The sequence below is a fragment of the Gobius niger genome, assembly GCF_951799975.1.
Source record: "Gobius niger genome assembly, chromosome: 3".
Classification (NCBI taxonomy): domain Eukaryota; kingdom Metazoa; phylum Chordata; class Actinopteri; order Gobiiformes; family Gobiidae; genus Gobius; species Gobius niger.
The window spans coordinates 40,623,430-40,649,693 of record NC_136854.1 but is presented as its reverse complement, the minus strand read 5'-3'; the positions used below and the strand labels follow the sequence as shown (position 1 = coordinate 40,649,693).

The following is a 26,264-nucleotide window of genomic DNA, read 5'->3' as shown; positions in this document are numbered from 1 at the left end:
TGAGTGAAAAAAAATTACCTCCATTGTGTCATTGGATGAACAATATCCCTCTGTCCTTTTGTCTTTTCTGTCAGTGTAATATTTACTCCCACGGACAATTGGCTTGTTGCACGGTGTGGCTATGCTAGCTCCTCTGACCTGAAGATGTGAGCGCCTGGACTTCCTGTCTGTTTTCTTTTCCTGGAATAATAATCATATTTTCTAAAGATTATGTTGTGGGCGGTGAGTTCCCGGTAGATGATCATTTACTGAGTTCAAATCATGAAGTTCAGATCAGAGACGCCTGTGATCATGAAGGATTGGTAGTTTGTCTTGAAGCTAAAGGCTAACATGCTATAAAGATATATATAAAGGCACTGTTTCAAGTTGTGTAATGCATTAACCGCTTAACTCCCACCTGAACCGAGCACGTTTTCTCAATGAAAACAATGATAGAAAAGTGGCAAAAATGTCACAAAAATGTCACAAGAAATTGACAAAAAATTGAAGAAAAATGACAAAAATGTGACAAAATAATGACCAAAAAATTACAAAAATGTGATAAAATGTGACAAAAATGTGATAAAAATGTGACAAAAAAATGGCAAAAATGTGACAAGAAAATTACAAAAATGTGATAAAAAATGGACAAAAAAGGGACAAAAAATTGATGAAAAAGTGGCAAAAATGTCACAAAAATGTCACAAAAATGTCACAAGAAATTGACGAAAAATGACAAAAATGTGATAAAAAATTTGACCAAAAAATGGCAAAAATGTGACAACATTTTTTACAAAAATGTGATAAAAAATTGACGAAAAAAAAAAAAAAAAAAAAAAAAGTGACCAAAAAATGAAAAAAAAGTGACAAAAATTATGGGGGAAAAAAATCTGATGACGTGAGGAAAAAAGATCCTCTCGGTTTATGCGGGAGTTAAGCGGTTAAATTAGCCTTTAGCTTCAAGACAAACTCACTGATCCTTACAAACATAAACGTCTCCTCTATGGAAATATTTCTACCAGGAACTCACTGGTCTAAGCGAATCTTAATGGAAATGAATACGAACAGGAAGTACTAGCGCCCACAGCTTCAGCTCAGAGGAACTAGCGTAGCCACATTGTGCAACAAGCCTATTAATGAGTAAAAAACCGTAACATGCTACGACACCTGCAGTGGCGCTGATGGCCTCTAGGGGCAAGAGCTGCTTAGTTCTGCTGGAGGTGAACCCGATATTGCACAGATCCTCTACACATTCTGTTTTTTCTGTTTAGGTACAGCTGCTTCTGCTATTTCTAATCCATCGACTATCACTGTTATTTTTTTTGTTCATTAATCTCCTCTCAGTCACACATGGCGGCTGTGAGCTTCTTGCATCTCGCCACAGCTGCGGAGAGGCTCAAACCGTCACTCTCGGCGGTGGATGAGTATCTCTATTGACTGAGCTTTTGCTTACTTTCCCCCCCACTAAACAGAAACTAACAAGATGCAAATAGAAATCCCGTAGTCACACAGTAAACAGGGCGTTCAGACACTTCTCAGACTGCTTTTTTTCTTTTTAGTTTTGTGGCTAGTCTGATGCTAAAAGTCCTTCGGTAAATCCTTCCATATCGATTGTCTTATGATAGTGTGGGAGACATGTGGAAGAGAAGAAAAAAGTGATAGAAGGATTCAGAGCTTGTAAAATAACCATAGACTCATTTCATTGCTCTCAAATTCATCTCTTACACAGTGCATTTTCCCTTGTTCAGCTTTACCCAAATCTAAAAGCTTCTCGACCGGAGCACAGCGCCTCATCTGAAAGCTACAAAACTGGTTTAAATGTATGTTTTTCCTCACGTTGTTGCCGCCTTGTCATCACTTTTTAAAGATTTTTTTCATCGCTTTGTTGTGCTTTTTTTCTTCCTCGTTTTCATCTCGTTTTTGTCGCGTTTTTCCAAGAAGCTTTTAGATTTGCGTGATGCCAAACTGGAGAAAATGTGGTTCAGGTGGGAGTTTAAATCAATGTAATAATGTGAATGCTCACAGTTTAGGATAATAAACTCCTTTGATGAACTTTCATACAAGCGACTATAACGAATGAACTATAATTATAGTTTAACAGTTTAAATTCTATCATACATATCTTATTATAATATATCATATACTTTGTGATGATCCCAAGCCGCAGTCAATCAATTACTTTTTTCAGTCACTAAGGAATATAACGTATTACTTACACAAAATATGGTAATGTACAGTCACTCAAAATGTTCCTACTTTTGAAAGAAAAGCACAGATTTCTTTACTGAGGATAACATGAAATGAATAAACATTGTTAATGTTGTGAACGCCTTCTACCTGGAAACTAGTGATCTTTAATGGAGGTTCTAATGGTACATTGTGTTTGCTAATCATGCTAAAGGTAATGATGATTAGAAAACCCTCGTGCAATTATGCAGCTCTTTAAGTAACTTGAGTGACAAGTGCATTCCCCTCCTGGAACCGCCGCCTTGAATGAATGAATGAATGAATGAATGAATGAAGGTTTATTCGGTTACAAAACATAAAACAAAAAGTATGTACTGCAAATTCATCACAGACAAGGCGGGAAACCGAAAAGGTGTAGGCTGAAGCCGTGGCTTATTTTTCCTACCCTATTTACAAAACAACAAAACAACATCTACCCATCAAAGACTCAAAGACTCTTCTCAAAAATTAAGGTTTTAAACTGTTAACCTTAACGTGGTGGAGGTGTTTTAAGCGCCCGAATGATCCTGGAGCTCTGTTGTCGGGGGCTTCGTGCCCCTGGAAGGGTCTCCCAGGGCAAACAGGTCCTGGGTGACGGATCAGACAACAGGCCCGGATAGAATCGTGAGGCCGTCCTTCCGTGGACCCACCACCTGCAGGAGGCGCTGTAGGGGCTGGTGCAATATGATTTGGGCAACTCCAACAGCTGCCCCCACGACCCGGCAACGGAAAAGTGGAAGAAAATGGATGGATGGATGAGTGACAAGTGCATTTAAAGAGGCTAGATTCAAGTTGGTAATTTTATACTCACTACTGCCACCTCAGGTCATACGTGTAACTGCAGCTTCTATATTAAGCTCGTGCATGACCAGAAGTAACACCTTTCTGAGTGACAGTGCAGGATTTTAGAGGCAGTTGTGGTGAACAGGACATGAATTAGGACATGGCTGGAACATGTAGGGGGAAGAAAATACTTGATTTTAACATTTTTAAACTCTGTATTGTCCTTTTAAAGCTGCACTATGCAACTTTTATGTAAAAAAAAAAAGGTTTATGTATTTGATCTTTCCGTGACCCAGCAGATGTTTGGGTGGTTAGCATCGCGCCTACTATCCCGATGGCCTAGGACGCTCCAGGGTCAATTGTTTTTATGTTTTCTCTGCTGATTGAACTGTATCCATGGTTACACATGCATTCCATTCCGAAAAACTCTCAGAAACCCTAAAAATGAAATATAATTTATTTTGGAGAATCATAAAGGCCACCGGGATGACTTTTTGTAAAACCGTTACGAGTACGAGTACTTTGATTTAAGTACTTGCCGATGCCGAACACCGATACGAGTACAAGGCATTTTCTTCAATAGACTTACGTTTTCACAACAGATTGGTTAATAATTAGTTAATTTACTCATTTACATTTCCTTGAGTAAAGTAGGCGACACCTTCAAGAGACGTTGTATAAAAATTGTACAGATGCCATTTTATTTATTTATTTTCATTCAATATATATATTTTTTTTTTTATTGCTCTGTCCATCATAGACAGAACAGCTCATGTCCAAAAGCTTCCCAATGCCTGTACTTTTTTCATTTATGTATTTTTATCTAACAATAGTATTGAGATGTTACTCATTTCTGCAGCTAAATGGTCTCTTTTCACCTTTATTACAGCTCCGTGTGTTTATAGTAACTTATCCAGTAGTTACAGCATTTTGATTGTTCTGCTGCAGCTCATTTCTGCTCAAAATGGACATGCCGTATCTCATTATTTTGGATTTTCTGAGGACTTTTTAGTCGCTGGGTTCGTTTTTTCAGATGAATTAGCCTCTGGGCATAAAACGGCGCAAGAATCGCCCAAACTGTTAGCCACGAGTTAGCAACATTAGCAACATTAGCCTGTTTCTTGTAAACACTGCAGACGCTGCAGCACTAACAACATTTAGCTCTGGTTAAATCCAGCACAGACTCTGGTTTAGGGAGTGTCGTCTGTAATAAAGTCAGCTCTATGTGGAATATTGTATTTACACTAAACTATTCTCCAGTTTGTTGCGATTTTCTCTCCTCAGTGGAGCTGCGTCCTGTAAGAGCGCCGGCCACACGTCAAGTAGTATCGGTTTCTGGTATCGGGACCTCATTAATGAGTACAAGCATGTGGTATCGGCCAGATACCTGATACTAGTATCTGTATCGGTGCATCCCTACTCAGAAGTAACTCAAAAGTAGTGCAAATCAGCTACATTTTTGAAACATCCATCCATCCATTTTCTTCCGTTTTAACCGGAGCCGGGTCGCGGGGGCAGCAGTCTCAGCAGAGATGCCCAAACTTCCCGGTCCACACACACCTCCTCCAGATGTTCTGACCCCGAGGCGACACCAGGCCAGCTCGGAGACATAGTCCCACCAGCGTGTCCTGGGTCTTCCACGAGGCCTTGTCCCACTAGGACATGCCTGGAGGTGACCAGGAGGCATCCGGAACAGATGCCCGAGCCACCTCAGCTGCTCCTTTCGACGTGAAGGAGCAGCGACTCTACTCCGAGCTCCTCCCGGGTAACTGAGCTCCTCACCCGATCTCGGAGGGTGCGCCCAGACACCCTGCTAAGGAAACTCATTTCAGCCGCTTGTATTGATAATCTTGTCCTTTCGGTCATTACCCAAATCTCATGACCATAGGTGAGGGTGGGAATGATCGGTAAATCGAGAGCTTTGCCCGACTCAGCTCCCTCTTCACCACGACAGATTTTTGAAACAGTAATATGTAATACAAACACATTACATTTCAAACCTGTAACAACTAATACAGAATATATCACAATTTGAAAGTAACTTGCCCAACATTGATCAGGAAAGGTGGAAAATAAGTATTGGAACGACAGACCGAAACACACACACATATCACGGTAGCTCGACTGACTTTGAAGCCAACTTTTCGACAGATAAGGACGAGCCCAATCACCAGCTTAAAGGCCTCGATCGTGACTTCATTCCCCCCTCTCCCGTCGTATGACCCCTGTCCGACCTATATGCCGCGTATGTGGCCACTAAACACTAGTCAGCTCATACGAAATGAACCAGCACTAACGCCTCTCCTCCGTCTTTGGCAAGGTCTTGGCGTTGGGAAGCTCGCTGACCTGGAAGTGGCCTGTAGGTGTGGTGAGTCAGGTAGGAGCCGCTCGTCCGGGCTGTCCCCTTGAGCGGGCGACAACTCACGCGCCCCTTCCTTCCTCCCTCCCTTCCTTCCGCTTAAGTGTCTCTCTTAAATTAACACTAACAAGCACCCTTTTTTATCCCCTTCTCCCCAAACTCCCCTTCCTTTGCCCTACCCTCGCCTCCCCCCCCTCCTCATCGTTACTTGGCCGCCCGTGGGAAATTGAACGGTCTTGCGCGTGTTTAGTAATCGCTTTAATGAAGGCATGTTTAATCAGCATATTCTTCATCTGTAGCTCGCAGATAGTGCCAAGGAGCCTCGTAGCGACAAGGGACCTTTAGCACAAGACGCCGACGATTGCTGGGGCCAAATGAGTGTGGCGGGGAAAGGCGGTCGGACGCGGCAGTCGCCCCGGGCTGACGTAACGCATATGGAGATGTTCTTCCCACTTGGGCTCCATCAAAATGCACGCTTAAGCCGCCTGTCACCGCGCCAGTGTGCTGTGGAAATATGGAAGAGGGGAGGGGGGGGAAGAAGAAGAAGCAGCGGTATGTAAGTGCCGGGTTTAATTAGGTCTAATCTGATTTTGCACGGCCATTTGGTTTATTAATTGAGCTGGCGCATTGTCACGCTTTTTGTTTGAACTAGATGCAAAACGCAGGGAGACGGATCGTGGAGGAGGGTTGTGTTCGTAATCTGATTAAATGAGAGGTTATTTTAAGTGAACGCTGGGAAAGGCAGAGCACACAAGAGACGAAGATACTAGAAAATACAAGGAGAGAAATAAAAAATACTGAGGCCGCCCAAGGACAGTAATAAGGCTAAATCCACACCAAGTCAAAACGCTTGTGTTTTCAGGAAGTTTCATTGTAAGCATGAAGCCAGCTTAGTAAATGTCCACATGGGTCGTGCATTTTCCCTTGTTCAGCTTTACCCAAATCTAAAAGCGTCTCGACCGGAGCACAGCGCCTCATCTGAGAGCTACAAAACTGATTTAAATGTATGTTTTTCCTCACCTTGTCATCACTTTTTAAAGATTTTTTTCATCACTTTTTTGTGCTTTTTTTCTTCCTCGTTTTTGTCGCTTTTTTTCCCAAGAAGCTTTTAGATTTGCGTGATGCCAAACTGGAGAAAATGTGGTTCAGGTGGGAGTTTAAATCAATGAAATAATGTGAATGCTCACAGTTTATGATCATACTGAACTCCTTTGATGAACTTTTATACAAGCGACGATAACGAATGAACTATAATGACAGTTTAACAGTTTAAATTCTATCACACATATCTTACATTAGTATAATATATCATACTAGCTGAGACCCGGCCTTCGGCCGGGCCTCGCTAGTCTCCACATTTGATATTCTGAGATTATGAGTGATTACAAAGAAATGTCCAACCCGTCACACAGTTCAGCTGTAGACCAGTGGTTCCCAACCCATGCCAAAAACTATGGCCACTACAAATGAGTAAAAGAATGAATGCAAAAAAAAATGTCAAACAAACTGCAATTGGAGTGTTTGATGCACCCGTGCTCCTTTCTTATAAACTACAACGACAATATTTTCGCTAAACTCAGGGAATAGAATTCAAGAGACAGTGGAATAATTATGGATAAATATTAGGGGTTCAGCTCTAACGCTTTGGTTCAAAGTGCAGGACCCGTGGTTTGGTGCATCACGGTAGTTTACAATCCAAAAAATAATGAGTAGGTTTAGAAATGAAATAGCGTAATTATCGTTGTTAGACAGTATTTATAACCTGACAATAAAATTGGCAATGCTTTCCAAGCTGCTTTAGAATAAAATGTACCTCTGGGCTCAATACGTGAAAGCAAAATAGAAAACAAAAGGTACAGCAGCAAAGTAAAAAAGAAGATAAAAAGAAAAAAAACTTCGCAGTGCAGGCCATGCGGTCGTTAAGTTGTAGTGTCATTTTCGCTTTTACTCACACGGAGGATAAATCAGTCGGAGCAGCGCGTGTGATTAGAGGCTCGTGTTTGAGGTTTTGGGCACGCACGCACACGCACACACATACGCACACGCACACGCACGCACACATGGCCCTGTTGGATGCGCACGCGCACACATACATACACACACACACGCACACACACATCGCCCTGTTTGTACGCGCGCACACGCACGGCAGTCAGATCTCGTGCACTCGGGTTGTTGTGACAGCGGGTTGTCCTCGGACAGCAGCACCGCGGTCCATATGGACCCGTGGTCAATGCCCGCGAGCGGTGGGACCGTCACGTGGGGGCCGGCCGCGGATGTAATAACACCAACCACGCACACACTCAGTACTGTCGCCAGGCTTCCTGGTGTTCCCAAACGGTCTCCCATCCCAGTCCTAACCAGGCCTTTCCCTGCTTAGCATCGGAGGAACGGTCTCCCATCCCAGTTCTAACCAGGCACTTTCCTGCTTAGCTTCAAAGTCGGTATGGGAAATAAACATGGCGGCGCCCAGGCGGCGGCCATTGAGATAGCGTTTTCTATAATAGATACTTTGTGATGATCCCAAGCCTGGACAAAGGAGACGGTCACATCAGGAGGAGTGTTGGGGGTAACGAGTTTCAAAAATATATTACTTTTTTCAGTCACTAAGGAATATAACTTATTACTTACACAAAATATGGTAATATACACGACCGCTCAAAAGTTTAGAGTCACTTACAATGTTCTTACTTTTGAAAGAAAAGCACAGATTTCTATAAAGGGACTATGCAGAGTTTAGAAATGTCAAAATTATGTATTTTCCTCCCCCTACATGTTCCAGCCATGTCCTAATGTGTAGAATGAGCTCAGACCTGTTCACCACAACTGCCTCTAAAATCCTGCACTGTCACTCAAAAAGGTGTTACTTTGGGTCCGAATTGCCGTCATACACGAGCTTAATATAGAAGGTGCAGTTACACGTATGACCTGAGGTGGCAGTAGTGAGTATAAAAAGGCAAACTTGCATCGAGCCCCTTTAATGAGGATAACATGAAATGAATAAACATTGTTAATGTTGTGAACGCCTTCTAGCTGGAAACTAGTGATCTTTAATGGAGGTTCTATTGGTACATTGTGTTTGCTAATCATGCTAAAGGTAATGATGATTACAAAACCCTCGTGCAATTATGCAGCACTTCTGAAAACTGTGATTAGAGAAGCTGCAGAACTGGCCTGGGTGACCATAAACCTTTGACCAGCAGTGTATTAGTTATTAGAATCTAAGTAACTTGAGTGACAAGTGCATTTAAAGAGACTAGATGCAAGTCGGCCATTTTATGCTCACTACTGCCACCTCAGGTCATACGTGTAACTGCACCTTCTATATTAAGCTCGTGCATGACGGCAATTCGGACCCAAAGTAACACCTTTTTGAGTGACAGTGCAGGATTTTAGAGGCAGTTGTGGTGAACAGGTCTGAGCTCATTCTACACATGAGGACATGGCTGGAACATGTAGGGGGAGGAAAATATGTTTTTATTTTTTAAACTCCGTATAGACTCAGGCCTGTGTGAGGTGCTGTGACGCTAACACAGATAATAGAGATGTAGAGGGCGCATGTGCAGTAAACTTTTGTGGAATGTGAAATGAAACTGATTCATGGATTTAGGATCTACAGAAGAGACGAGGAGGAGAGTTCATTCTTCAGACGTAACGGGACTAAAGCAGAAAAACCTGTGAGTGACTTTTACTGTCAGTCCAAAAACACAGATGTGTTTTTCTACTTGTCACCTGTGGCTTGTGGACTGCAGTGGAGCAAAGAGGAGTCAAACCATCATAGATCCATGAGGAAAACTCATTATAAGGTCTGTAGATTATGGATAACAGACACCGCTCTGGTGCTGTGATGTCAAGGTTTTAGTAAAAGTTGCGGAGACGCCACGTAAACGGCGTTTTGAGATCTTTCCTCTGGGACCTATAGTTTGGAAGTTTACAGACCCCCAAAACACGGGCTCGTATGGACGATACACTGGATTGATTAAATATCTTTGCGTTTGGTCCTCAGCTTGACTTCGTATAGACAGGGCCTGAATTTATTTTGTATTCTTGGCCTAAAGCTGCACTTCTCGTTGTTTCTCACTTTCAAACCGTAAAAGTCTAAAGTCCAAAGTTTATCGTAGCGAATATCAGGCTGCAGAAGGCGTGTGTTTAGCTGAGGAGAGTGCCGCATGCTAGTAGAGTTTATTTCCGTGGAAAAGTGCAGGGAAAGTCCTGTAAAACACGGAGTCGGACCCGCTCATCCCCGGCCTCTGCTGCTTGTGACTCGGGCGGTGTTGACGGGACACTGACAGATCCTATAGTTGCAGCGAGAGGAGGCTCACTCTGCGACTGCTGTTCCAAAATATCACACACTGCCTGATTCTATTTTAAATCTTTGTCCCGGTCTCACTGTACGACCTGCGATTTTGAGCTACAACTTAAGATTTTCTCCATGACAAGTGATCGTGCAGTGTCCACCCGGCTTTAGAATGCACACTGCACTTATCCGGCAGCTGAATAAATGACTGTGTAGACCTTGGTCTATTACAGGCCCACTGTGTAGATACAGACGGCATCGCATCATAGAAGGGGGCGTGGCTTTGCCGAGGGGGAAAATAGAATCTTCTGGGAAATACAGTTTGTAGCCATTTTCTGGTGAAATATAAACTTATTTATCACATACAAATAAAGTCAAGTCTAAATCTGGTTCATATGGATGTTTATTCACAGCAAATTCTTCAGTAGAAGCAAAAAAAGCAGTCGTAGATAGCACTAGCTAGCATTAGCACGATGCTAACATGTAGCATCATGTTAGTATTCTTCGTTATTCATGTATTTATGGGCTGTTGAACCACTTTGCTCCTCTCCATGTCTTTGTATCTTTATTTAGAAGAAAACTATAGATACAGACGGCATTTCTGGAATCAACCATATATGGTCATGTTTGAAAACAGTTAAGGGGGAAAACAATTTGGAGAAAAATCTAAACATTCTCTAATTATTCAAAAACGACTTCAACGAAGGCTGAAATATGAATATATTTTTCTACTAAATAAAAATACAAAGACATGGAGAGGAGCAAAGTGGTTCAACAGCCCATAAATACATAAATTATGGAGAATGCTAACATGGTGCCTCATGTTAGCAATGCTAACGCTAGCTACAACTGCCGGTTTTTTCACTTCTGCTGAACAATCTGCTGTGAATAAACATCCATATGAACCCGATTTAGACTTGACTTTAATTGTATGTGATAAATACGTTTATATTTCACCAGAAAATGGCTACAAAGAGTGAAAAAATGTGTTTCCCAAAATATTCTGTTTTCCCCCTCGACGAAGTATCTGTATCTATATTCATAATTCAGCGTTTGTTAAAGTAGTTTTTGAATAATTAGAGAAAGTTTAGATTTTTCTCCAGATTGTTTTCCCCTTTTGCTGTTTTCAAACATCATACCATATATGGGCGATTCCAGATTTCTGTATCTGTTGTTTTTAATGTATTTATTAGAGCACATGTGGATTGTGTTGTATGTCTGTGGATGTGCTGTACTGTTTTTATCGGGCCCGTACTGGCACTCCCTCTGCAAATGAAGTCCCTAACGGATAAAAAAAAGTGAATTTGATTAGATTTTTCTTTTGACATCTCACTTTTTCATTTGAATTTATGGATGCTTCGGGTGCTTGTACAGCAGCGCCGGCTTGTTGTAGCGTTGTAGAGACCACCGTGATCGAAAGTGGAGGTGTCATTTTAACCACAGCTGGGGGTGAAACTGTTTTTGTCTGCTGCTAAAGTGAAACACGGTGGCTCCCCAAAGTCCTTACTGCTGCTTCTAGGATTAATCAAGCTGCCGAAGCTCAGTAATAGTACATGGTAACTTTGGTAATTACTCATTAAATACAACATGCCTGATCCTTTATATCACTGCGCTGATTTAGTTCTCGTGAAGTTCGGCCCGTTTTGCCGCCGAGCCGGTTATTATTTTGGTAAAAGTGGACTTCTGAAAGTTGAAGGGGCCGGTGTTGGACGCTTGTTCCTCTTTGAGACTAAATTGTGGAAGTGAATGTCGGGTGGCAGAGGCGACCGGAGCATTCGGGTACACGCTGTTTTCATTTCCTCTATGGATTGCGGTAATAGCCCGTTGCGGTCGTGTTGTTGGTGATGTGGCAACAGAGCTCCTGGAAAGACTGAGGTCAGAAGTCAAAAACGCTCGGCAGATTTTACGCATTATTTAGATTCGTCTGGACCCGTTAATACAAACTACTGTAGTGAGAAAATATGAATATGGATCATGTGTTCTCACTTGTGTCCTTAATACAGATGGAATGAATAACATCTTAGAGAGACATCCGGAATCAAAAAGCCGTGTCTTCTTGAGTAATCTCATGTTACATGCGATGTGACGAGGGGGAATTGTAAATGACGCAACTATTTGGCCAGAAGAGTGAAGGTTCTTGAGTCATCTTGAGTCATCTTCTGTACTCTGTGTTTTGCCAAATCTACGCTCACCTGCCTTGACTCGCATGTGAACTTTAGTGACATCCCATTCTTTATTCATAAGGTTTAACATGACTTCAGTCCTCCCTTTGCAGCGGGAGCAGCTTTAACTTATCCACAAGGTTTAGAGATTTTGATCATTCCCTCAGACACGCATTAGTGAGGTCACACTGAGGCCGGATCATTGTTGTATTGTTTAACAGTGTTGATTACAGATTACTCCTTTAAAAAGTCACTTTTACTTGAATTTAAAAGTAAGTTTCATTAGTTACATCACCTCCCCGCTTCAAAATGCAAATGAACCGATTTCGCCAACACTCATATTATTGGAAGTGCATTTTAAAGGAATAGGCCACCGTTTTTACATACTGAGATATGTTCTTACCTTAGCTTTGACGAGTTCTTTACGACCTGTCTGATCTTCACCCGTGCCTTCAGTCACGTAAACACAGCGCAGACGGCGTTAGCATTTAGCCTCTCCCTCTCTCCACTATAGCTCCAAAACAGGTCAAGATAGAAGCTACCAAGCTCTTCCACGTTTTCCCTATTTAAATATGGTTTCGTGAAGTGTTACACTACAAAGTATAATTACACAAAATTAAACAATGTGGATTTTCTAAGCGGATAAAAGGGGGAACTATATTGTAAGGCGTAATAATACCAGTAGTTCGAAATCCGTGCAGAAATCTTCACTTTACTGTGCGGATGCCAAACTACTCCTGGTATTACTACGCCTTACAATATAGTGACGTACTTCCATCTCCCTCCTCCTCTATTGTCGTCTATGCCGTGAGTTGTGTCAGGCTGAAAAAGTGACTTGTTGCATATGTTACGTCACTCCACGAGAAGCACGTAAAAAGGAACATGACAGAATAATTACTCACATCGACTTGGAAAAGTAAGTGATTACTGGTCTCGAAAAAGTCATCCGATAAATTACTCGTTATTGAAAAAGTATTAGAGTGGCTGGCATCACTGTGGTTTAATGAGGCAGGGTTTTTATAGCGATCTCACAAGCACAAAATGATCTATTTTCTCTCCTGGGGATTTCGCTTTTGGTTATTTCTTTTGAATCTAAATTGTAAGCTAAAGCAGTACTAAGTAACTTGTTTACCTTCCCTTCCGTAGTCCCTCTGGGGGTAATACAAGTATGAGGGGGCTTTCATCTCCCCCTGGTGTCTCTAGCCAGAAAACCACACTTGCAACTTGACCGGAGCCACCAATACACACTAATAGAACCACGAAGAAGAAGCTAACATGCTAACGGGCAAAGCTAACTGTGGGCTAGCGCCACTTAAACAGTATTTACAACCAAGTTTGAGTGAAAAAAAAAACATATTTCTATTGTGTAATTGGATGCACAATATCCCTCTGTCCCTTCGCCTTTTCTGTAAGCGTAGCATATGTTTATTAATTGGTGACGTCACAGCTCTAGCTACTTCCGGGTCCCGAGATGTGCGAGAAACTACAACAAACTCTTTAATCCAACAATCAATATTTCTGAAACTCAACAGAGAGTTACTGAACATACTTATTTATCAGGCCCATTAGCCTAAAATGCTGAACCTACTGCTATAAAAGCAATATTTACCAAAATTGGTACTTCTGGGTTAGCGGAGATAAATGCTAACGGTGCAGCAGCTACGCTAACCCCGGAAGTAGTGACTTTAGTAAATATGACTTTTTTAGCTCTAGGTGCGGCATTTTTAGCCAGTGAGTCAGAGAAATAAGTAGGTTCAGTAACTCTCCGTTGAGTGTCAGAAATATTGATGGTTGTTTTTAAGAGTTTTTTTTTTTCTCACATATTTTCCGATCTGCTAGGACCTGGAAGCAGAAGTCGTGACGTCACACTTAACAAAAGCATTTACTCTCACAGACAATTAATAAGTTCAAAAATCGCATCTTGCTACGACACCCGCAGTTGTGCTTATGGCCTCTATGGGCAAGAGTGACTTAGTACTGCTTTAAAGAGGGCGTATTATGCTTTTTTCAGTCACGTAGCACCAGTCTATATCACACTACAATGATGACCAAACCTTCTGTTGGTCTGTAAATGCAGTAAATTAGAATAACTGCCTTGTATAAAATTGCTCTCTCAAAATGGCTGTAGTGAATGTCTTGAAATAGGCCTCTGTCTCTTTAAGAACCTCTGAGCCTTTCCGACACGCCCCCTCCACACGCTGTCTGTGGCATCAGTGGGGAGGGGGTTCTGCTGAGGAGCAGTGGTTGGTTACTCGGCTGGTGACGAAAGCTCGGAGGCGTCTCCAGGAGGTGGGGGCGTTCCTAGGAGGACTCAGGCAAACCTATCCCTAAAATGGCCGCCATCAGAGTTTTTACAGATTCCTCAAAAATACGTGAATGTGCCAAGGCAACACTTCAGGCATGTTTTTAATGAGGGAATGACATAATAACATGATGTAAAGCTTGAAAAAGTCGATTTTGCTTTAAAAAAAAAATCTGCAAATGTTACACCGTCTTCTATATTCCTAGTGTCTAAACAAATGAACTCTGACACATCATCTTGTTCTACAATGACAAGAGATAAGACTTTGTTACTTTACTTCATTTATACAGGCTTGGGACGGGGCCTGGATTACACTTGCGTAAAAACCAATCGCCGTCTTGAGCATTTCCTTACTTTAGTGGAAAGCAAGAATGAAAACAGCACCGTGCATGAGAAAGTGGAGCTCACATGACAGGCATGATTTTTTGCATTCATCATTGTAGCTGCTGAATGACTCTCGATTTAGTGTCAGCGTCAAAACCATGAGCTGTTTGAGGTTTGAGGTTAGTGCTTCAGTTTCCCAGCAGGTCAGTGAAACAACTCGGGCTTTTTATGATTCACTCTGTATTGATCTAAACATAGAAAAGTGCTAGTAAAATGTTCGAGTTACAAAGTCTATCCAGGATTTTTTGGGTGTATTTATAGTGCAGTACAGTCATCAGGAAGTGTTGAAGTGTTAAAGCTAAAACACTCTATTATAACACTTCATTATAGAAGGATTTAATGCTACTAATGCGTTTGCAAAGGGCCTCACAGAACATATAAGGACAAGGACGAGCTTGTGCGTTGCAATTGACAGAATGCGTGTGACATCTGCTCGCTTTCCCACAATAAGGAAAATGAACGTCTGCATCCGTCGGTTGGTTGGTTTACGCTTTCGCCCGTGTGGTGTGCCTCTCCACGCGTTATGACGAGAAGTGTTTACCGTCGAGATGGAGGGAGCAGATTCGAGGGAAAGGACAGTGCGTCTAATTGCGTGGTTTCTGGCGAGATCAATGGTGCGAGCTTGCGGGGCTGAAAGTGTGTAGGCGCAGAGAGAGAGCAGAGCAGCAGCAGCAGAGAGAGAGAGAGATGCGCTCAGATGTGCTCATTGTCGCTGATCAGCATCGACACTTCAAGCCTCCATTGTTCCTGGAAGTAACGCGGTGCGCGAGCGAGGCTTCAGAGCCGCGTCTACGGTGCTGCTGTTTACTCCTGTGCCGCCGATGGTGAAGGGACAACAGTTTGAGGGGAGTGATCATATCTAGGTTTCGATATTACTGTGCTTTCACAATACGACTTTTAGTTTTAGATCAGCGTGCGCATCAAGGATCTGTCCCGTTTTGAAGATCTGACTAATGGGACTCGAAGAGCAAATGTGAGGCTTGAGTCTGTAAATTTAAGTATTTCACAAATTTATTAACAGATATCAATTTGAGACTTTTGCTGTAGATCACTGGCATAAATGTGAGAAAAAAATACATTGCAAGTTTTCTGTCATTTTATCTTTTCATATAAGAACAAGGTGTTTTATGCCTAAAAATGACCCAAATTTCCCATCTTTTCGGCGACGAAATCTGAATAATGGATAGAGCTACATTCAAATTTATGGTTTCATTTTATTGATAAATGAGTTACCAAGACTTTTTCAGAGGGGATTTTGGATTTCTTGTTTAGTTTTAAAATAAGCTGTTTTTTAGTGGAAAATTTTGCAAAAATGTAATTTTTGCCTTATTTTTTGACATTCAAAACTCAATAAATGGGGCTTAGGGATTAGAAAATAAAAAAACCCTCTTAAAATATCTTCCAAATATTGTTCAGTCCAAGGCTGGAAAATTTGAAGTCTTTAGGTCCGACTGACGTGGACATAGTGTCGCTACAATGACAGAAAAATGTGTTTTGAGAAAAAGGCCCTTGAAATTGCATTCTCCCATATAAGTCTATGGGGGAACATTGAATCAGCTCAATATTTAAACATGTTATTGTGAAGATTAGGCATATTTTCTGTGTCTGGGTGAAAGCTTATATGTTCAGAGACCAATTTGGCCCAAAACCTGAAAACTGAAAAAATGTAGTTTTGCCTGTAGCGTCTCCCCTTAAGTTGCTAATTTCAGCAACTAGTCAGAATCTGCGGGATACCACTTTTCCGGTGAACCAGCCTCAGATTCAATCAGGAGAGAAGGGGGAGGAGCTTGATTGTTTGCTTTTGACAATTCTGTTCCTGCGCTACTCATTTTGCAAACAAACAAGGAAGGCCATTACGTTCAAATTTCACTTTATCTCTCCAAACTTTTGCAAACTTACAGACTATCACTTTAATACTAGGGCTGGGTGGCGTTAAACGATAGCAGTATGGTGTCGAAAAGTTTAGGCACTACCGGTATTGAAAAAAAATTGAGTATCAAAAAAAAGTATCAAAAGAAAAACGTTTATCTTTAGATCCAAGTTTTGATGCTGTTGGTCCAGGGACAGCATTAAAGGAAGCGACTTGATTGTTTCACCTCAAATAAATGTCCCCCTCCCCCCTTTCTTTTAAAAATTTTGCCCAATAGTTGCCCACTTTTTATCCAGTTTTTAACTAGATGTTTTCTTATTTTTTTCTAATTATTTCCCCCTAATTTTTGCTCAATTTCCATTACTAATGTTTTCCCTAATTCCTAAATGTTTCGCCATTTTTCACACATTTCTTGACACTGGAGATGAACTCAAATCTTCCACACATTATTGTTCTTTTTTCTGGTTCTAGATGACAAATATTTTAGTATAGGTATCAAAAAAGTATTACAAAATTTAAAGGTACTCAGCCCTAGTCTTAATGGAGCAGGCCACCTACCTGAGCTTAGACGAGTTGATGCGTACCTGTCTGGTCTTTGTGCCTGTGGAAGAGCGTGGTAGCTTCCAACTTCACCCCCGTTTGGAGCCATAGGAATACATTGGGAGAGACCAAATGCTAACAACATCTTTGGCCGTTGTGCGTGAATGAGGGCATGAGCCCAAACACAGTCACCTCTGATTTGCTCTTGTTTAAGTTGAGAACATTTTGAGCCTTGACGTCATTAAGGCACTCGAGCGAGGATCCCAGGGGCCAACTACTGTTCTCTTTGTTAGGCAAATAAATGTGGGTGTCATCGGCATAAATATGACACTGAATGCCATGTTTATTTAAAAGCTGAATGAGAAGGAGGAAGTACAATGTAAAAAGAATAGGGCCGAGAATTGATCCCTGGGGGACTCCACAGTGAAGGGGGGCAGAAGCTGAGAAATGATTCCCCATTTTTCACACATTTCTTGACATTGGAGAAGAACCCGAATATATTTGCAGATCTTCTATTTTCTGGTTCTAGACGACAAATATTTTAGGTATCAAAAGTATCGTTAAAGTACCTAAAAAAATTGAAAGGTACCCAGCCCTAGTCTAAAGACAAAAGAGCTTTAAAATTTTCACTGAGCCCAAGCACAGTCACCCCTGTTTTGCTCTTGGTTAAGTTAACATTTTGAGCTAACCAAACCTTGACGTCATTAAAGCACTTTGTTTGGCAAATACATGTGGGTGTCATCAGCATGAATATGATACTGAATGTCATGTTGGAGGAGGTACAATCTAAAAAGAACAGGGCCGAGACCTGATCCCTGGGGGACTCCACAGTGAAGGGGGGCAGAAGCTGAGAAATGATTCCCCATTTTTCACACATTTCTTGACATTGGAGAAGAAACCGAATACATTTGCAGATCACCCACACATTATTGTTCTATTTTCTGGTTGTAGACGACAAATATTTTAGTATAGGTATCGGAAAAAGTATCTTTCATGTATTGGTGTTGTAAACCAAGTATTGTTAAGTGCAGGTATCGAAAAATGTAACGGTACTCAGCTCTAGACTTAAGACGAAGGAGATTTAAAGTTAACACTGAGCCCAAACACAGTCACCCCTGTTTTGCTCTCAATTAGATTTAAAAAATGTTTTAGCTATCCAAACTTTGAAGTCATTAAGGCACTTCAGCGTGGGTGCCAGGGGCCAACTACTGTTCTCTTTGTTAGGCAAATAAATGTGGGTGTCATCAGCATAAATATGACACTGAATGCCATGTTTATTTAAAAGTTGAATGAGAAGGAGAAAGTACAATGTAAAAAGAACAGGGCTGAGAATTGATCCCTGGGGGACTCCACAGTGAAGAGGGGCAGAAGCTGAGAAATGAATCCCCATTTTTCACACATTTCTTGACACTGGTGAAGAAACCGAATACATTTGCAGATCATCCACACAGTATTGTTCTATTTTCTGGTTGTAGACGACAAATATTTTAGTATAGGTATCGGAAAAAGTATCTTTCAGGTATTGGTATTGTAAACCAAGTATTGTTAAGTGCAGGTATCGAAAAATGTAACGGTACTCAGCTCTAGACTTAAGACGAAGGAGATTTAAAGTTAGCACTGAGCCCAAACACAGTCACCTCTGTTTTGCTCTCAATTAGATTTAATTTAGCTCTAGACTTAAGACGAAGGAGATTTAAAGTTAGCACTGAGCCCAAACACAGTCACCTCTGTTTTGCTCTCAATTAGATTTAATTTTTTTTTTAGCTATCCAAACTTTAAAGTCATTAAGGCACTTCAGCGAGGATCCCAGGGGCAACTACTGTTCTCTTTGTTAGGCAAATAAATGTGGGTGTCATCAGCATAAATATGACACTGAATGTTTATTTAAAAGCTGAATGAGAAGGAGAAAGTACAATGTAAAAAGAACAGGGCTGAGAATTGATCCCTGGGGGACTCCACAGTGAAGAGGGGCAGAAGCTGAGAAATGAATCCCCATTTTTCACACATTTCTTGACACTGGAGAAGAAACCGAATACATTTGCAGATCATCCACACATTATTGTTCTATTTTCTGGTTTTAGACGACAAATATTTAGGTATCGGTACCCAGCCCTATTGTTACAAAGAGTATTTACCCAAAGTCTTTGACAGTATCCTTTGTAGCATTGCGAGGTAGTTATCACCTTGTATTCTTTCTGTAGCGTGTGAATAACATTTGCTTTAATGTTGTTCTACTTGAAAAGCCTAATGCTCTAAACTACTCCAGTATACACTTCAGTGGTCTATATTTTGTGTACAGCAGTGCCACCTCCGGCCCCAGTTTCAGAGCTGTAGTGAAGACGCGACCGCAGCAGCAGAGCCCACTACTATTTAAATTTACCAGAAGTGGTTCACCAGCTCGGGTTTTCACACGCACCCTGCACGTCCACACAGTTATCGAGACTTTCCTGTCACAGCTTAGCCTTTCTCGTTCTCTCTCGGTCAAAGGCGATTTGTCTTCACCTCCCCCCCCCCAAGACGAACTTATTTAAATGCCTATCTGTGGCTGTGAACGTTTGCTTCCCATGTATGATAGTTGGTAGAGAGCACTTTGTACCGAGATGTCTTATCTGGCAACCTTGTGATATGACTTTCCAGATAATCCGTGGAGAGCAGCTGAGGCGATGAAGGCACAATCGGCTCGCTTCTCATTGTTTCTACGTCGAAGTGCACAACATTTTAGATTATTACATTGAGCAAATAACACAATGTCTCGTTTCCATGGTATCTTCCTTATAAAACCCCCAGGCCTCCTGTCGCCCTCCTTTTTTTGTATGCAGCTTGTGTGGCTTAAAGTGATAGTCTGGAAGTCTAAATGTTTTACAAATTTTATAAAATGTGCAAAATCGACCACCTGCTGTCTTGCATTTTGATGTAAAGTAAGTAATTATATATCTATGTACTATTTTTAGTGAAGTCCCTGCTTCCCGGATCTCAGCAACTAATCAGAGTCTAGTGTCCTCCCGCGTTGACCAATGAGATGAGCTTTTACTGTGAACCAGCCTGTCAGGTCCAATAGGGAAGGGAGGGGGAGGAGCTTGATCGCTTACTATCGCTTACAGCTCTCCTCATTTTGCAAACTGAGAAGGGCTTTCTAGTTAAAGGAACAGGCTACCATTTTTCCATACTGAGATATGTTCTTACCTGAGCTTAGACGAGTTGATGCGTACCTGTCTGGTCTTTACTAAAGATGTTGTTAGCATTTAGCCTCTCCTCCTCTCCTCTATGTGGCCAAAGGGGGTGAAATTAGAAGCGACCGAGCTCTTCCACGTTTCCCCTATTTAAATACGGTTACATGAGTAGTTACAGGGCCCAAGTATATTTACTCAAAATTAAAAAAGGCGATTTTCTAAACGGATAAGAAGAGGTACCCTATTGTAAGGCGTAATAACACCATAGGAGCACTTCGACCTCCACAGGTACGCATCAACTCGTCTAAGCTCAGGTAAGAACATATCTCAGTATGGAAAAATGGTGGCCTGTTCCTTTAACCTCTTAACTCCCACCTGAACGGATCCCATTTCATCCAGTTTGGCTTTACCCTAATCAAAAAGCTTCTTGGGGAAAAAAAGCACCAAAACAGCCACAAAAATGAGATGAAAACAAGGATGTAAATGCAACAAAAAAGTGACAAAAAGTCAACAAAAAAGTGACAAAAAGTCAACAAAAAAGTGACAAAAATTCAAAAAAAAAGTGGAAAAAAAATAATAAAAAAAGGTGACAAATATTCAACCAAAAAGTGACAAAAATTCAACCAAAAAGTGACAAAAAACCAACAAAAATGTGACATAAATGTGACCAAAATTCAACAATTTTTTTAAAAAATTGACAAAAAAGTGACAAAAATTCAACAAAAAAGTGATAAAAATTCTACAAAAAAGTGTCAAAAATTCAACAAAATTTCAACAAAAATTCAACCAAAAAGTGACCAAAATTCAACAAAATGTGTCAAAAATTCAACAAAAAAGTGACAAAAATTCAACAAAAAAGTGACAAAAATTCAACAAAAAAGTGACAAAAATTCAAAAAAAATGTGACAAAAATTGAAAAGAAAAAAAACATTTAAAAAAAGGTGACACAACACAGCAACAACGCGAGGAAAAAGATCCGTTTTGTGGGTCTTAGCTTTCAACTAAGGTGCTACGCAGGCCTATATAATAGCCAAAGAGGACAGAATGCATTTGGTTTAGGCGGGTGGTAAGAGGTTAAAGGGACTATATGGAGTTTAATAAAATGTTAAGTATTTTCCTCCCCCTACATGTTCCAGCCATGTCCTAACGTGTAGAATGAGCCCAGACCTGTTCACCACAACTGCCTCTAAAATCCTGCACTGTCACTCCAAAAGTTGTCCGAATTGCTGTCATGCTTTTAGCCATTTTCTGGCGGAATATGAACTTATTTATCACATACAAAGAAAGTCAAGTGTAAATCGGGTCCATATAGATATTTTGTCGCAACAGATTGTTCAGTAGGAGTGAAAAAACGGCAGTTGTAGCTAGCGCTAGCTAACCGTTAGCATTAGCCCGATGCTAACATGTAACATTCTGTTAGCATTCTCCGTTATTTATGTATTTATGGGCTGTGGAACCACTTTGCTCCTCCCCATGTCTTTGTATCTTTATTTAGCAGAAAACTATTCATAATTCTGCATTTGTTAAAGTAGTTTTTGGAGTAATTAAGGGAAAGTTTAAATTTTTTCAAAATTGTTTTCCCCCTTAACTGTTTTCAAACATGACCATATATGGGCAATTCCAGAGATGCCGTCTGTATCTCAATTTTTCTCTCTTTTTAGCCATTTTCTGGTGGAATATTAACTTGTTTATCACATACAAATAAAGTCAAGTGTAAATCGGGCCCATATAGATATTTTGTCGCAACAGATTGTTCAGTAGGAGTGAAAAAACGGCAGTTGTAGCTAGCGCTAGCTAACCGTTAACATTAGCCCGATCCTAACATGTAGCATCATGTTAGAATTTTTATGTATTCATGGGCTGTTGAACCACTTTGCTCCTCTCCATGTCTTTGTATCTTTATTTAGTAGAAAACTATATTCATAATTCAGCATTTGTTAACCCCTTAACTCCCACCTGAACCGAGGACATTTTCTCCAGTTTGGCTTTACCCCAATCCAAAAGCATCTGGAAAAAAGGTGTGAAAATAGTGACAGAACTGAGACGAAAACAATGATGAAAAATTGACAAAAATTCAACAAAAATTTACAAAAATTTACAAAAATTTACAAAAATTCAACAAAAAAGTGACAAAAATTCAACAAAAAAGTGACAAAAATTCAACAAAAAAGTAACAAAATTAAACAAAAATTTAACAAAAAAGTGACAAAAATTAAACAAAAATTAAACAAAAAATCAACAAAAATTCAACAAAAATTCAACAAAAATTCAACAAAAATTCAACAAAAATTCAACAAAAATTCAACAAAAAGTCAACAAAAATTCAACAAAAATTCAACAAAAATTCAACAAAAAAGTGACAAAAATTCAACAAAAATTCAACAAAAAATCAACAAAAATTCAACAAAAATTCAACAAAAATTCAACAAAAAGTCAACAAAATTGTGACAAAAAATGACAAAAATTCAATAAAAATTAAACAAAAATGTGACAAAAATTGAAAAGAAAAAAAACATTTAAAAAAAGGTGACACAACACAGCAACAACGCGAGGAAAAAGATCAGTTTTGTGGGTCTTAGCTTTCAAATGAGGTGCTACACAGGCCTATATAATAGCCAAAGAGGACAGCATGCATTTGGTTTAGGCGGGTGGTAAGAGGTTAAAGGGACTATATGGAGTTTAATAAAATGTTAAGTATTTTCCTCCCCCTACATGTTCCAGCCATGTCCTAACGTGTAGAATGAGCTCAGACCTGTTCACCACAACTGCCTCTAAAATCCTGCACTGTCACTCAAAAAGTCTTCCTTTGTTAGTGTTGTTTTTTTTCTTCCAGGTGATGGTTTCCCCGTTCCACTAAAAGATGTACAAGAGGGTCCACTCCCTGAAAAAGAGAGTCTTTCTAAATCTCAGTGGGACTTTCCGTCAAAAAAAGGAAAAATAACTGTGAACAACCCATTTCTATTTCCGCTCACTTGTACTTCATCTCCTTTTGTGGTTCTGACGCAATGTTGACCAACTTCCTTCACCCCAGACACTTCTCCCAGGCCCACAAGGTGACACTTCTAAGGTCGCTTATACCAGAACTCCAGAGTTTTACTGTTAACGTCTATTAAAACAAACACTGTGTAGTTGGAAGTATTCTATGGTCCCAGAAACGGATAAAAGAAAACTATTTCTTCACTGCGCTGGATTTAAATTGTCTTGTTAGAGCTGAGAAGGTTTGACTGTGATGTTTATGAATTGGCAGATTCTGGTTATTTAATTAATTTGATCCTACCCCCCTTTTCTCGACTCTTCTCCCCGAGTTCCCATGAAACTACAAAGGAAACAAAAACAGTGTGAAGGGGAAAAGAGAAGAGTCAAAACATCCCCTGTGCATCACATGTACAGTCCGTCATTCACACTATACATCGCACATTATCACGGTTTCGAGAAGCAGCTCAGGCCGTGATGTATTTTGTCACACTTACTGTGAAAATGAATTATAAATAAAAGTGTGGAATTTAAAAATGGGCAGTGGTTGAAATGTCAAAATTTGTGATTGTCGGGTTTTTTTTGACGTCATGGCAACGCATAAACAAGCAGCAACCTCCCTCTCGCTTGGCACAGCTGCGTTTTTTGCCTCTTTCTGTGCCTTTTTCTGTGTTTTGTACATCTTTGCTGTGTTTTTGTTGAGGTTCAGTGGATTTTTACTGCAGAGCCATGAAGGACCCAGGTTCAGTAAGTAAACAAACAGCTTATGAGCTAAAGACATTTGAGAACTACACATTTCACAAAAATTCAACAAAAATGTGACAAAAATTCAACAAAAAATGACAAAAATTCCACAAAAACTCAACAAAAAAATTACAAAAATTCAACTAAAATGTGACAAAAATTCAACAAAAAATGGCAAAAATTCAACAAAAAACTGACAAAAATTCAACAAAAATTCAACAAAAATTCAACAAAAACTCAACAAAAGAATTACAAAAATTCAACAAAAATGTGACAAAAACTCAACAAAAAATGACAAAAATTCAACAAAAATGTGACAAAAATTCAACTAAAATGTGACAAAAATTCAACAAAAATTCAACATAAATTCAACAAAAAAATGACAAAAATTCAACAAAAAAGTGACAAAATTAAAAAAAAAAATCAACAAAAATGTGACAAAAATTCAACAGAAATGTGACAAAAACTCAACAAAAATTCAACAAAAATTCAACAAAAAATCAACAAAAATTGAAAAGAAAAAAACATTTTAAAAAAAGGTGACACAACACAGCAACATTTGAGAACTACACATTTCTTCTTCTGAAACACTGAAGAGGCAGGAAACAAGAAAGGGGCAAACAAGAGGTATCCGGGCAAGACTCACATCTAAGCCACACAAGCCTTCTAACCCTACTACTACTACTGCTGATGTTCGCTCACTGGAGAATAAAACGGATTATATTTGTCTGCTTTGCTCTTCCTAGATGATGGTGAAAGACTGTTGTGGAGCGGAGGGAACAGTGCAGGACACCACGCTCTGAAACAGGGACAAACCCGGGAGGTGGTGCACCGTTTCAGAGGATTAGAGGATCACTGAAGGCCTCCAGAAACAGGCCGGTCAGGTTGGTCCACAATGGCTCAGGACAAACCCAATGAATGAATGTACTTTCGTTGGACAATGATAAATAAAGCACGTACTTACTTTAATAACAGCATTCGCCCTGAAAACCTGTAAAGCCAACATGTGAGTATATAATTATGTGGATATAGCTGTAGTAATGGTCACACCTATATTTAGTTTTTTTTGTTTTGTTTGCTTTACAACAGTTTATTTCAGTTTATTTTTTATTTCAGACTTATTTATCACATACAAAGAAAGACAAATGTAAATCGGGTCCATATAGATGTTTTCTCACAGCAGATTGTTCAGTAGAAGTGAAAAAACGGCAGTTGTAGCTAACCGTTAGCATTAGCCCGATGCTAACATGTAGCATCATGTTAGCATTTTTATGTATTCATGGGCTGTTGAACCACTTTGCTCCTCTCCATGTCTTTGTATCTTTATTTAGTAGAAAACTATATTCATAATTCAGCATTTGTTAACCCCTTAACTCCCACCTGAACCGAGCACATTTTCTCCAGTTTGGCTTTACCCCAATCCAAAAGCATCTGGAAAAAAAGGTGTGAAAATAGTGACAGAACTGAGACGAAAACAATGATGAAAATGTGACAAAAAAGTGAGAAAACTTTGAAAAAAAATTGACGAAAAATTGACCAAAAAATGGACAAAAAATGGACAAAAAAATGACAAAAAATGACAAAAAATTGATAAAAAATTGATAAAAAATGGACAAAAAATGGACAAAAAAATGACAAAAAATTGATAAAAAATGGACAAAAAATGGACAAAAAAATGACAAAAAATGACAGAAATTTGACAAAAAAATGACAAAAAAATGACAAAAAATGACGAAAAAATGACAAAAAAAATGACAGAAATTTGACAAAAAAATGACCAAAAAATGACCAAAAAATGACAGAAATTTGACAAAAAACGACAAAAAAATGACAAAAATGTGACAAAAACTGAAGAAAAAAAAGAAAAAAAAATCTGATGACGTGAGGAAAAAGATCCATTTAGATGAGTTTTGTAGATCTTAGCTTTCAAATGAGGCCAACAGGATTTGGGTAAAACTGAACTGGAGAAAATGCTCTCAGTTCAGGCGGGAGTTAAGAGATTAAAGTAGTTTTTGAATAATTAGAGAAAGTTTAGACTTTTCTCCAAATTGTTTTCCCCCTTAACTGTTTCCAAACATGACCATATATGGGCGATTACAGAGATGCCGTCTGTGTCTATTTCTCAACTTCACATGGTTAAAACAAAACAAAAAAGGGCATTGGCGGCAGTTTCTCAGCAGCAGTGTTGGCAGTAAACGTTCACTTTTACATATTGATCCTGTGGGGTCGCGGCGCAGACAGGCGTGCCTGGGTGCGACCGTTCAGCAGCTCTGTTTTAATATTCGTTTGATTGAAACTATGAGCACGAACGGAGACAGAAAGAGAGATGTTACTCACGCGACCACAGCCACCTCAATTCTGTCCAGCAGTGAAACGGTTAAACTGCACTTTTGCTTTTTGTGCCTCCCCACTGTCGGGTATTAGTGAAGGAGCTGGTGCCAGGAAATAAGGTGCAGGGGCATTATTAATCAGATG

The 26,264-nt window shown here is 40.0% G+C and overlaps 1 long non-coding RNA gene across 1 annotated transcript in view; it reads left to right on the top strand.

The window, feature by feature from the left end:
- LOC306960925 overlaps nucleotides 1–25,912 on the top strand; it is a 247,525-nt gene extending 221,613 nt beyond the window's left edge. The window contains exon 3 of the long non-coding RNA XR_013792718.1: nucleotides 25,825–25,912. This is a non-coding gene — a long non-coding RNA (uncharacterized lncRNA). The remainder of the gene's footprint in view (nucleotides 1–25,824) is intronic.
- The last annotated feature ends 352 nt before the right edge of the window (nucleotides 25,913–26,264 follow it).